The sequence below is a fragment of the Orcinus orca genome, chromosome 2 (assembly GCF_937001465.1).
Source record: "Orcinus orca chromosome 2, mOrcOrc1.1, whole genome shotgun sequence".
Classification (NCBI taxonomy): Eukaryota; Metazoa; Chordata; class Mammalia; order Artiodactyla; family Delphinidae; genus Orcinus; species Orcinus orca.
The window spans coordinates 158,797,564-158,810,081 of NC_064560.1; positions in this window are offsets into that span (position 1 = coordinate 158,797,564).

The following is a 12,518-nucleotide window of genomic DNA, read 5'->3' on the forward strand; positions in this document are numbered from 1 at the left end:
AACATCATCATAGGCTCCAGCCAGTCTGGGGGCTATGTGTTCATGGTCATCAGGCAGTTAGCTTCTTCCATCCGGTGGGGGCTTTAGTATCTGTAAAACAACTCAGGAATGTGTGTCAGACACTGTTATCTATGTCCTTCAGGGAGGAACTAAAGATTCTGTGACTCTACTGTATGGCTGATCTATTGTTCAAATTGTTACCAGTTCTTCTGGCCCAACTGCTATCTTTCGTTACTACATGTTCACACTATTCTAATCATTAACTCTTGAGCCAGCCTTTTGTGACTCAGGGGAGGCCTGGGAAACTAAAGCTTTTCTACAAACAAGAGGCAGGCAGAGGATGGGGGTGGGGGGTGTGTGTCTGTCCTGGGAAGGCACCATAGAATCCTCCTTGGTTACATTACCATAATCCAGCGTTATAATATTTCCATCACCCCAGTAAAATCCCTAATGCCCATTTTCAGCTAATCCCCATTCCCAGCCCAGCCCTAGGCAACTACAAATCTATTTTTCATGTCTATAGATTTGCATTTTCCAGACATTTCATATAAATCATACAAAATGTGGTTTTTTGGCTGGCTTCTTTCACTCAGCATAATTGACTTTTAGGCTCATACGTATTGTAGCATGTATCAGCAGTTCATTCCTTTTTATTGCTGAGTAGTATTCCTTTGTGTGGCCATACCACATTTTGTTTATCTATTCACCAGCTGAACATTTGCTGCTTTGCTTTTGCTTCCCCCTTTGCCCCTGAATGACAGAGCATAGGCTGACAGTTTTCTCTTCATTCTTTCAATATGCCTATTCACAATTTTAGAGAGTGTGGCATATCAATTTTCCTAAGGGTGTGAAGCTAGGCTTTGCCAATTTTTTGGTGAAGGATAAAGCGATTTTTTGGGAACTGGTGAGGATAAAGATGTTATGATTAGACCAATGCCTTACAAATATTTCCAAGCCACAGACAATTGTGACAGGATGTATACCTGCCACAATCCGCAAGAGGATACCTCACACACTCCGAAACTGCTGCCATTACAATACAACAGCACAAAACAATAATGACAATAACAGTGATGGCCACCACAATAAAACCTCCCAGGAAATAATGGGAAGAATGATGCTATTTGGGGGGAATCCAACGAGAAAAATTACATCAGTTATGCCAAAATAGGAATAAAAATGTTGTCCTAATATAAACATTGTCCTATATGCACTGATGTCTGTGGACAATAAGCAACCTTCTCAGAACATACTTTGAGAGCTGTATGTACAGCCTAAATGGTGCACTTGAAGGTAAGAATTATCACTAAACGAATACACATCCCAAGAAGTGATTCAATCATTTTGTATTTTTTAGTTTTTTTTTTAACTTCTACTTTTTAATACACAAAAGTATACAAACCAGTATAAAAAAGCCCCCGAGTAGCTATCACCCAGGCCCAACAACCACCAAACCATGGCAAATCTGCCCCATCCACAAGTTAATTCTGCCCCCCCATATTATTTTACAGCAAATTTCAGGCATCATATAATTTTATCCATAAATATTTCATCATGCAACTCTACAAGAGATTTTTTTTGGAATAACATAACCACAATACCATGATCACATCTAAAATATTATAATAATAATTGCTTAACATAAATTTTCTAGTCATTGTTCCTGTAATGTGAATTTATAACTTAAAGCAACAAGCCTAGATGGCAAAACAACCTCTATCAGATAAAGACTTGAAGAAGAGGGGCTCCATGCATGTCTTGATAGAATACACATGGTAACATTTCTTCACATTGCCAAGTGATCTTGTCGGGCTGGATTTTAAAGGACAGAAGGGAATACAAAAATAAGCTTGGAAAACGTATGCCATATGGACATTAAAGAATTACTCTCCTCTTTTGGGTATGAAATGACTAATTAACTATTTGCAGCTAAAATGTGTGGGCTCTTTTTCAGAAAATGGAATATCTTTCCCTCACTGAGCATATTGATTAGAGACATAATCTAGACTGTCTGGGAATAGTTTCTCTGTAGCAGAACAAATCACACCCTTCAATACACTGTTTAATTTTAGATATATCTTGACACATTTATTTAAATATTTTGGCTCTGGATTTTCTTTTCCTTTAGGCGTGCCTGCTGTCCGCATTTAAAATTTAGCTGTCATTTTTCTCAAAAGGTTGTGTGGGGCAATAGGAAAAGCAATTCCAATTTGTCACATACCAGCAGTATGATCTTATACAAGTTACTTAACCTCTCTGAGCGAGATTTTTTTCCCATTTGTTGGCCAATAAGGATTTTTGAGGATTAAATGAGATAATGAATTTAGGATTATGCCTGCATCAAGAAATCAGAGCTATTGTTAAAAAAAGAGGAATTTTCTACAATAAAAATGTATAATTTATCAAAAGTTCCCCTATGAGAGTTTTTCTTTAGCAGTATTATTTCTTACTGATTCTTCAACAAAATTATAATGTTACTATACATGGATCAGATAGCCAAGAAATAATTTACATTGCCTCGAACATCAACAAGAGCTTAGAGTAATAGAACTGTAGCTGATAGACACTCTCTTAAATCATTCTATTTTGAATCTATTTTTTAAAATTAGGTCAATTCAACTATCTTTATCTATTCTAACCTCTCAGAATAAAATATCAAACTTTTCTGTTTGAAACTAACACAAAAATAATGGGAAAGACCAAAAAAGTCTAATTCTCTCATCTTAGAGACAATATCAAAAATTCTACATCCTTAGGTTCTATTCCAAACCTGACCCTGGCCTGAAGTATGCATGTGAGGAAACCAGAAAACTTCCATTTTTGTCCATCCATTTGTAGGCACAGAATGAAAATCATTTATAGTAGAATATTAATGAAATAGGTTGCTAGTTCAGCAAATACTTCTATGCTCAATGTATGGCTTATGAAAATCTGTATTAAATGTTTAAGTCAACTTTCTCTGCTTTTACAAGTTTAAATATGCTGTGGGTAACTGATTCTGCGATTGATGGTTTAGGATCTTGCCATACCTCATAGTTAGCAATAAATCTTCATTATGTAGTTCCTCAGAAATGAAGAGTGTAATAAATCAGCCCAAATGTGTCCTGACCTTAACACAGTTCCCGGTACTATTCTCTAGTGAATTACTTCCCTTTAGTAAAAGGGGACACAACACTGTAATTCCAGCTCATTGTAAGCTCTGATTCATTACTTGAAGTTTTATTACAATGTGTCATGAGTATTCATGAAATGTGGCATGAAATATTCTTTGAGAGGTCAGCTTCAAAAGCACTATTGTGGTCAATCATGTAGACGGATAGCTACATACTGAGTTTAAAGCAGTTTTCTATTGTCATTTGCCAACCAGCTACAAGGTGAGCTGGGAGCAGTTCAGCTGGCCACTTTTCCATGTCACTGTCATCCATTTAAAAAACTAGTGAGTGCCTACTCCATAGGCAGTCCTACGCCAGATGCTGGTCTACAGAGGCCCTGCTCTCCGGGTGAAGGCACAGTAAATCAGCAATCGCGTTACAGTAATAAGTGTTAGTCACTTATCAAATATTTATCCAGAACCTACTATATGCCAGGTGCTCTGTTAGGCCACTAGGGAAACAACAGTAAACTAAGCAGTCAAAAATATTTTAATGTGCTGTAATGTGCACAGGATGCCATGGAGACCCAGATAAGAGGATCTAAATAGACTAATAGCACAGGGGTCAGGGAAAGCTTTTCAGAGGAGGTGATACTTCAGCAGAGTTTGGAAAGATAAAGAAGAAAAGACATTAGATAAAGAAGGCATTCTAGGCACATTATGGGAGGTGTGAAGTAGCAGGATACATTTGGGAAACCACTGGCAGGTTGATATAGCTGCTGCCTTATCTGAAAACAGCAGAATATCATTGAAAGACTAAGCAAAGAGTGTCATGATTGTATTTGCATGTGAGAGTGCTCACTCTGCCTGCAATATAGAAAATGGACTGTGGAGACGATGGAGAGACCAATTAAGCAGCTGGTGCCATGATCCTGATTGCATAGTAGGAATGGAGAAGACAAGGTTTATACTAAACTTATAACAGGACTTTGCAACTGATTAGGATAGTAAAAGACTGAATGAGAGGGGCCTAGGAGACTTCTAGGTTTCTGGCTATAAATGCAACTACTTGAGTCATTGGTGCTGATGAAAACTCTTCTTCATCAACTAAAAATTGGAGAGCTTGTATAGTGCACTCAAGAAGCCTAAGATTAGGTCACCTTCCCAGCCACTCTGGACCCAAAATTGGTTTCTGAGTTAAAAAAGGTGAGTTATTCCTGGAGACATAAGTGATTGTTAGTTTTGAGGAGGGCTTTGATGATTAAGAATGAACAGTTTGTTAACATGGGCAAGAGCTAGTTATCATTTTCATTTTGGTGACATAACCTGCAGAAGTAGTTGAAAAAGAGGTTAAAAATAAAGCTACAGAGACTTCCCTGGTGGCGCAGTGGTTGGGAATCCACCTGCCAGTGCAGGGGACACAAGTTCGAGCCCTGGTCCGGGAAGATCCCACATGCCACGGAGCAACTAAGCCTGTGCACCACAACTACTGAGCCTGCGCTCCAGAGCCCTTGAGCCACAACTACTGAAGCCCGCGCACCTAGAGCCCATGCTCCACAACAAAAGAAGCCACCGCAATGAGAAGCCCGCTCACCGCAACTAGAGAAAGCCCACGCGCAGCAATGAAGACCCAACGCAGCCAAAAATAAATTTAGAAAAAAAAATAAAGTTACATTATGAGAGCTGCAATTATGATTACATCTTGTACTTCAGAAAGGATTAATTAGGAGGCACTAATAAAATTAGAACTATAAACCTCTCTGACCATGTAACTTTAGTTGACTAAATCGGAGTATTCTTTTTCTAGCACAGTGCTTGAGAAAACAGCTCTAAACTGTGATCAGTGCCTTATTACAATTTTACTGTCATTAAATATAAAATTACATCTTTTCCCATATGGATAACATTTTTTTTTTTCCTGCGGTACGCGGGCCTCTCTCCGCTGCGGCCTCTCCCGTTGCGGAGCACAGGCTCCGGACGCGCAGGCCCAACGGCCACGGCTCACAGGCCCAGCCGCTCCGCAGCACGTGGGATCCTCCCGGACTGGGGCACGAACCCGTGTCCCCTGCATCGGCAGGCGGACTCCCAACCACTGCACCACCAGGGAAGCCCATGGATAACATTTTAAAGGTAATTTGTCACATATACATTATTATTCCCTAATTAACGGTCATCATTTCTCTCATGGACTCTTGCAATAGCTTGCAAATTGGTTTCTCACCACAGGTCTCTGTCCCCTCCATTTCACCCTGGTCTATCCCACTTCAGAATAAGTGAACACAAACTGATCAAACTGAACACAAAGCTGACATTGTATTTCCCTTACATATTTTGAATGGTGACTAATAACTATAAAGCCCAAACTCCCCAGCATATTAGTAAAGGGCTTAAGATTTGGACCCATCATTTCTTGTCAATAGACAGCATATTACTATGCCTCACCAACTTTATTAGACTCATGCCATGTGCAGTTATCTCAACCTGGAATGTCCTCCCTGTAGCTCTAGACTGGAAAACTGCCACTGAGCATCTAGAGAGTTCACATATTATGTCCTCCATTATGTATGCCCATTCCCACCTCTCCTGAAAAAATTTCAAGTTGCTCCCTGGTCTCTGCTTCTAACTACCATGTTCATCCAAGCATTAGCTTTTATCAATAGTTTTAAAAGTTTGTTTTTGTCTGTAAATGTGACTATAAGCCCCTGAGGCTAGTAATTTTCTTTTACATTTGTACCTCCAGTGCCTAACAGAGCATCTGCTTGAACTCAAGAATGGATAAATGAACATCTCCCTGAAGCTGCCCTTCACCATTCCCTAGGCAGTTAACAGGTCCCTTCCTCTGTCTTCCTTTAATACTTACCATATTATTGCCAGTATGGTACAGTACTTATTAATTTATATGTCTATCTCTCCAATATAGTCTATGAGCTGAGACCATTTTTTATTCTTATAGTTTCTGAACCTAGCACATAATAGGCCCTCAGTAGGTACTTATTAAAAGAACGAAAACCTTGAAAGCATGCTCCTCAAACTTGTGGGTTGCAATATATTTAATATGTTTAATGTCAGACTCTTGATTCAAAAAGATTTGGATTGAGGGAAGACTGATGCCATGTCTGCTGCAAACAGTGGGGTGTTGCTCCAGGACCTTGCTTCAGACATATGTCTTACATTTCATCCCTAGCCTGAGCAAAGGAAATCTCCTTGAGGACTGGGAAGCAACAATGGCCTCACTGCAAGATGAATCTAACTGTTGGGTCTACAGTGAGATGCTGTTGTCATCCTCCTCTGGACATCCATGGAAAATTGACCCAGGTAACGCGACCATGTGGGGATGACTGACAATGGGGGGAAAAGACAAACCACTTTCCTGTCCCGCAAGCCAGTATGTCAAAAGAACCCCCATCGGTAAACATTACTGTACACATCACACACTTTGCCAAGGTTACTGCTCACGAGCCCCCCACCCTCACCCCCACCCCAGGCTATGTTGTGTGGAATGGAATAGGCTGGCTTTTGGACACACAAGTCCAACTAGCAGGATTAACTGCTTTTTGTTTGGAAAGTCATATAATTGGTCCACCCCTAATAGCACCCAAAATAACATGGGATGCCAGACCTGTACTGTGACTGCTGACTTCTGGCTAGGCCGCCAGAATGTTTCTTTAAAAGCTGGGCCTTCCCCTCTCCATGCAGGTGCCTCCGGGTTTGTGAAAACCCGGGTGGCACTTACCTTCCTTATAACTGGACAGGACACTGCTGCCATTGACTCTCCATTGACCTGGTAAGCAATTGGCTCCAAGATTTGCCTATATCCTGGCAAATGACTGTTCTTAGCATACTGGGTATCTTACTCTCGATAACCCTTGGCTGCTGCTGTCTGGATTCTATTTGTGGTATCTGGTGGCAGTGCCCCTCTATAGACCCAACCCAGGGATGTCTCAGAAGAGGGCTGGACCAAGACTGTAAGGGTCGTGCAGGGTATGTAAGGGTGGAGGGTATGGTCAGGCCTGCCGAAATGGTTGTTCTCTTGCTCCCTGTATATCCCCCGCTTGACCAGTCCCTGCTTCACCTACACCCTACTCCCCTGACTGACCTTCCCTCTTAATCATAGAGCCTAATCAGTAAATGCCTAGTACTTGCCCCTAGCCCCAGCTAGTGATTGTTCTAATCTTTAGATCAGAACATCTCCAGCAAGATAACTGGGCTTCCCTGGTGGCGCAGTGGTTAAGAGTCTGCCTGCCGATGCAGGGGACACGGGTTCGTGCCCCGGTCCGGGAAGATCCCACATGCCGCGGAGGGGCTGGGCCCGTGAGCCATGGCCGCTGAGCCTGCGTGTCCGGAGCCTGTGCTCCGCAACGGGAGAGGCCACAACAGTGAGAGGCCCGCGTACTGCAAAAAAAAAAAAAAAAAAAAGCCTGTTCTCCACCAAGATAACGTATCAAAGGGGTGGTGAGGGGCGTGCTCCTCTGCTGGTTTCCCTGGTAACAGATGAGCCAACCTGATGTCAATTTCCCCTATAACTGGTAAACACCCCTTCCCCACCCCAGGGAACAAAGACCGCTGCCATGTCTTGCATGTCCTGCCCATTGCAGTCTGCTGCACATGTTGGGGTGTTGCTCCTGTACCTTGCTTCAGACATGTAAGATCCCCCCCATCCATTAAACCATCGATGTCTCTGTTGCTGACTCGGGCTCTTTTTTCGGTCTTGAGGCTGGGTAAGTACAGAACCTGCAGGCCTGTGGAGTGCAGCCCAACAACAGTGAACTCAGGTGATCTGTCAATTAGTAGGCGTCAATCCCATTTGTGGAAAGTGAAAGTAAGAGTATGTGTGAGATGGAAAAGATTCAGAAAAGGATGAACGTGTTTATGGAGCACAAAAGAATAGTTACCAAGGTATAGTTGGATTGCCAGATATATTAGAAAGTTACTGGGATTTGTGATTCTGTATTTAGATGAGGATCAATATTCTAATAATGTGCTTCATCTGAAGCAGCCACTGAATAGGAAAGAATTTTGAGTCACTGGGATTGGTATCTTGATCAGGATATATGGTAAGAGGTCAGATAAACTTATGAATCATTTGTCTTAGTAAAAATAGGTTTAAATGAGTAAATGGGGATTAAATTAGGCAGTAAGAACAAGGAATGCTAGGGGCTGATGGATGGAAAGTGGGGACAATGGAATATCGGAGTCCCATGTGATAGGAGAGCTTATACATGGGGAGTGATCCTGTGAATAAGCTGGAAGTAGACAATGTTGGGGTTGCTGGATGTGGTCTCTGATTATTGATTTTATAGGTCACATTCATGGTGAAACCTAAGTGTGGTATGTATCCCATTTTTAGAAATGTTAAGTTGGAAAACAAAGCAAAATTTGTACTACAGCTGTAGCATTGTTTAACCATGTAATTTTGTGATATCATTCCTTCCAAACCTTTGTTCACATTATTTGTTAAATAAACCACATCAGCAAGTTTTTTTTAATGAGGATTAATAAAGCAAATATATGTAAAAAAGCAAACTGGATTTTAAAAATATGATATGGAATGGCTGGAAAGATGAAACAAAACTTGCTAGATTAAATTTAACAGAAAGAGGGGACTTCCCTGGTGGTCCAGTGGTTAAGACTCCACACTTCCACTGCAAGGGGCGCAAGTTCGATCCCTAGTTGGGGAACTGATATCCTGAATGGCATGCGGTGCAGCCAAAGGGAAAAAAACAATTTAACAGAAAGAGGTCTAAAGCTCCAAATTTAGGTAGACATTAGGTTTTCATTTGCCAGGTGAGAGAGAACTGAATCAACAGTATGATATGACTGAAAATAAAACGAAGAAACCTGGGCTTCCCTGGTGGCGCAGTGGTTGAGAGTCCGCCTGCCGATGCAGGGGACGCGGGTTCATGCCCCGGTCCGGGAAGATCCCACATGCCGCGGAGTGGCTGGGCCCGTGGGCCATGGCCGCTGAGCCTGCGCGTCTCGAGCCTGTGCTTCGCAACGGGAGAGGCCGCCCCAGTGAGAGGTCCGCGTACCGCAAAAAAAAAAAAAAAAAAAAACCGAAGAAACCTACTGCTACATATTAGTAGAGAATGCAGCTGGAGCAAGAGAGTTGAGCCTTATCATACCATGAGCTCTTCAGACATATCTTCGATGTTGTGTAATTTATGGGCCCATACCAAAATAGAGAAACTCCAGAAGTAGGTAAATGGGCTCATAAGTGGCCTGAAAACCATGAAAATGAGGGATAGAGAGGAATAGGAATGACTAGCTTTGGGGGAAAAAAAGGTAGGAAGAGCAGGGGAGAATACTCAGTATTAGCCAAAGGGATGAAGATTCCAGTTCAACTTAGTTTAGGTTATTAGTGCTTATACATCTACCTCATTTTGCAAGTGAGGAAGGCATTATGTTAAGTGAAATAAGTCAGACAGGAAAAGACAAATACTTTATGATCTCACTTATATGTGGAATGTAAGGAAAACAAAACAAAAACACCAAACTCAAAGAAAAAGAGGCAGAGTGGGGGGCGGGAGGGATTGCAGGAAGATGGTTAAAAGCTATAAACTTCCAGTTATAAGATACATAAGTACTAGGGATGTGATGTACAACATGATGGCTGTAGTTAACACTGCTGTAAGATATACAGGAAAGTTGTTAAAAGAGTAAATCCTGGGACTTCCCTGGTGGTGCAGTGGTTAAGAATCCGCCTGCCAATGCAGGGGACACAGGTTCGAGCCCTGGTCCGGGAAGATCCCACATGCCGCGGAGCAACTAAGCCCGTGCGCCACAGCTACCGAGCCTGCACTCTAGAGCCCGTGAGCCACAACTACTGAGCCCATGTGCCACAACTACTGAAGCCCATGCGCCTAGGGCCCGTGCTCCGCAACAAGAGAAGCCAGCGCAACAAGCAGCCCATGCACCACAACGAAGAGTAGCCCCCGCTCGCCGCAAGTAGAGAAAGCCTGCATGCAGCAACGTAGACCCAATGCAGCCAAAAATAAATAAATTTAAATTAAATAAATTTAAAAAACAAAGCAAAACAAAAAAGAGTAAATCCTGAGAGTGCTCATCACAAGAATTTTCCTTCTCTTCTTTCCTTTTTATTGTATCCATATGAAATGATGGATGTTAACTAAACCTATTGTGGTAATCTTTTCACAATATATGTAAGTCAATCCATCATGCTGCTTACCTTAAATTTATACAGCAATATGCATCAATTATTTCTCAATAAAACTGGAGAGGAAAAAAAGATTCAGGTTTCCTAAGGAACCAGGATAAATCTTGATACTAGTTACAATTATCTACTCAGGCTGACTGATTGGCAAAGAAGTCATCATTCCATCCAAAGGAGAATCAGCAACCACCAGGGCACAAAAACAAACAAACAACAAACAAAGGAGGAAACTGAAGCCCAGAGAGTTTAATGGAGTTGCCTGAGGTCAGTAGGCTAACTAACAGACTTAGGACTTAAACTCAGGTTCATATACCAAGCTGCTGGAAGTTGGGTTTCTTTAAAGTGATTCTTATCCTTGGGACTTCCCTGGCGGTCCAGTGGTTAAGACTCCACCCTTCCAATGCAGGGGGCGAGGGTTCGAAAAGATCTGGGAACTAAGATCCCACATGCCGCACAGCGTGGCCAAAGGAAATAAAAAAGTGATTCTTATCCTTACAGCATTTTCTTTTTTTCTTTTGTTTTTTTTTTTTAAACCTCTAAGTGTATTAGCAAATGCATTTTCAGTATCTTGTAGATCCCAACCAGTCATGAGTTCTCTGTTCACCCCTGGAACCATTTGAGGAGATAATTCTCATCAGAGATGAACAGGAAAGTCTTGTATTAGGTTGGAGTTTAGACTTGAAAAACTCTTATATCACTTCATATACTATATTAGACTTGAAAAACTCTTACATCACTTCATATATCACTTCATATACATATACATATCAGAGATGAACAGGAAAGTCTTGTATTAGGTTGGAGTTTAGACTTGAAAAACTCTTATATCACTTCATATACTAGGATTGTAAAATTCTACGATAAGATATAATTACTTGAATTAATATATAACTACGTTATAACCATGCAGTATAGTTTTGGTCCTGGAGTCAGACTGTCTGGGTTCGAATTCCTGCTCTGCCACTTACCATTTTGAGAGGCCTTGGGCACATGATTTAACCTCTTTCACCTTCAGTATCCTCATTTGTAAGATGGAGATAATAATAGTTCATAAAGTTATTGTGAGAAATGAATGGGATTATATACAGCAAACAGCTAGCAAACAGAACTCAACAAATATTAGTTCTAGGTATACGCAGGGGAGTAAGATTATTAAAGGAGAGTGTATACAGTAAGAAGAAAAGAGGTCTGAGGGCAGGGCTGTGGAGAACATTTAGCTGTTGTGCTGGGTTGCACAGTATTCTCCCCATTTCTTGGCCACTGGGAACCTTAAAATATGATCTTTTTTGGAAATAGAGTCTTTGTAGATATAATCAAGTTAAAATGAGATCATAGTGGATTAGGATTGGGGCCCTAATCCAATGACTGGTTTTCTTTTCTTTTCTTTTTTGGCTGCATGGCCCAGAATGCGGAACTTCCCCAACCAGGGATTGAACCCACACCCCCTGCAGTGGAAGACGGAGTCTTAACCCGGAAGTCCTGGTTTTCTTATAAGAGGGAAATGTGGACACAGAGAGCTATGCAGAAAGAAAATGTTGTGAAAACGATGGGAAGAGAACGTCATATGAAAGCACAGAGACACAAGACCAGGTGACAACAGAGACAAGAGATTGGAGTGATGCATCCACAAACAAAGGAAGACCAAGGGTTGCCAGCAACCACAAGAAGCTAGAAAGAAGAAAGGAAGTATCCCCCTAGAGCCTTCACAGAGAGCATGACCTTGCTGACACCTTAATCTCAAACTTCTAGCCTCCACAACTATGAGGATATATTTCTATTGCTTTCAGCCACTCTGTTTGTGGTACTTGGTTATGGCATCCCTAGGAAACTAATACAGCTGGTGAGCAGTCAGGGAAAACACAGAATGGATAATAATACTTTATAGTTTCAAAATACAATGTCAATTGATCCTCACAACTACCTTGAAAAGTAGCAGGACAGTTTATATATAAGTAAATGGATGATCAAAAGTATTAGAGACTTGACAGAAGGTGGCAGAAACAGAATTTGAGAGATGAGTCCTGTTCCAACACTCTGATCCTAGTTAGCAAAATGCTTCATCCTTTCTCAACCTTTCTGAAGTTTCCTTCCCCATTCACAACTCCAACATCGTCCTCTTACCTCTGGCAACTCAATTTCAGGAAGGCCACTGATCAGTGAATTATACTAACGTCACATTTACCAAGCTTACGCATTGTATAGCTTTAACTCTTATTATAGAAGGACCTTATCCTTCGGTGGGGAGGTTCAGGCACG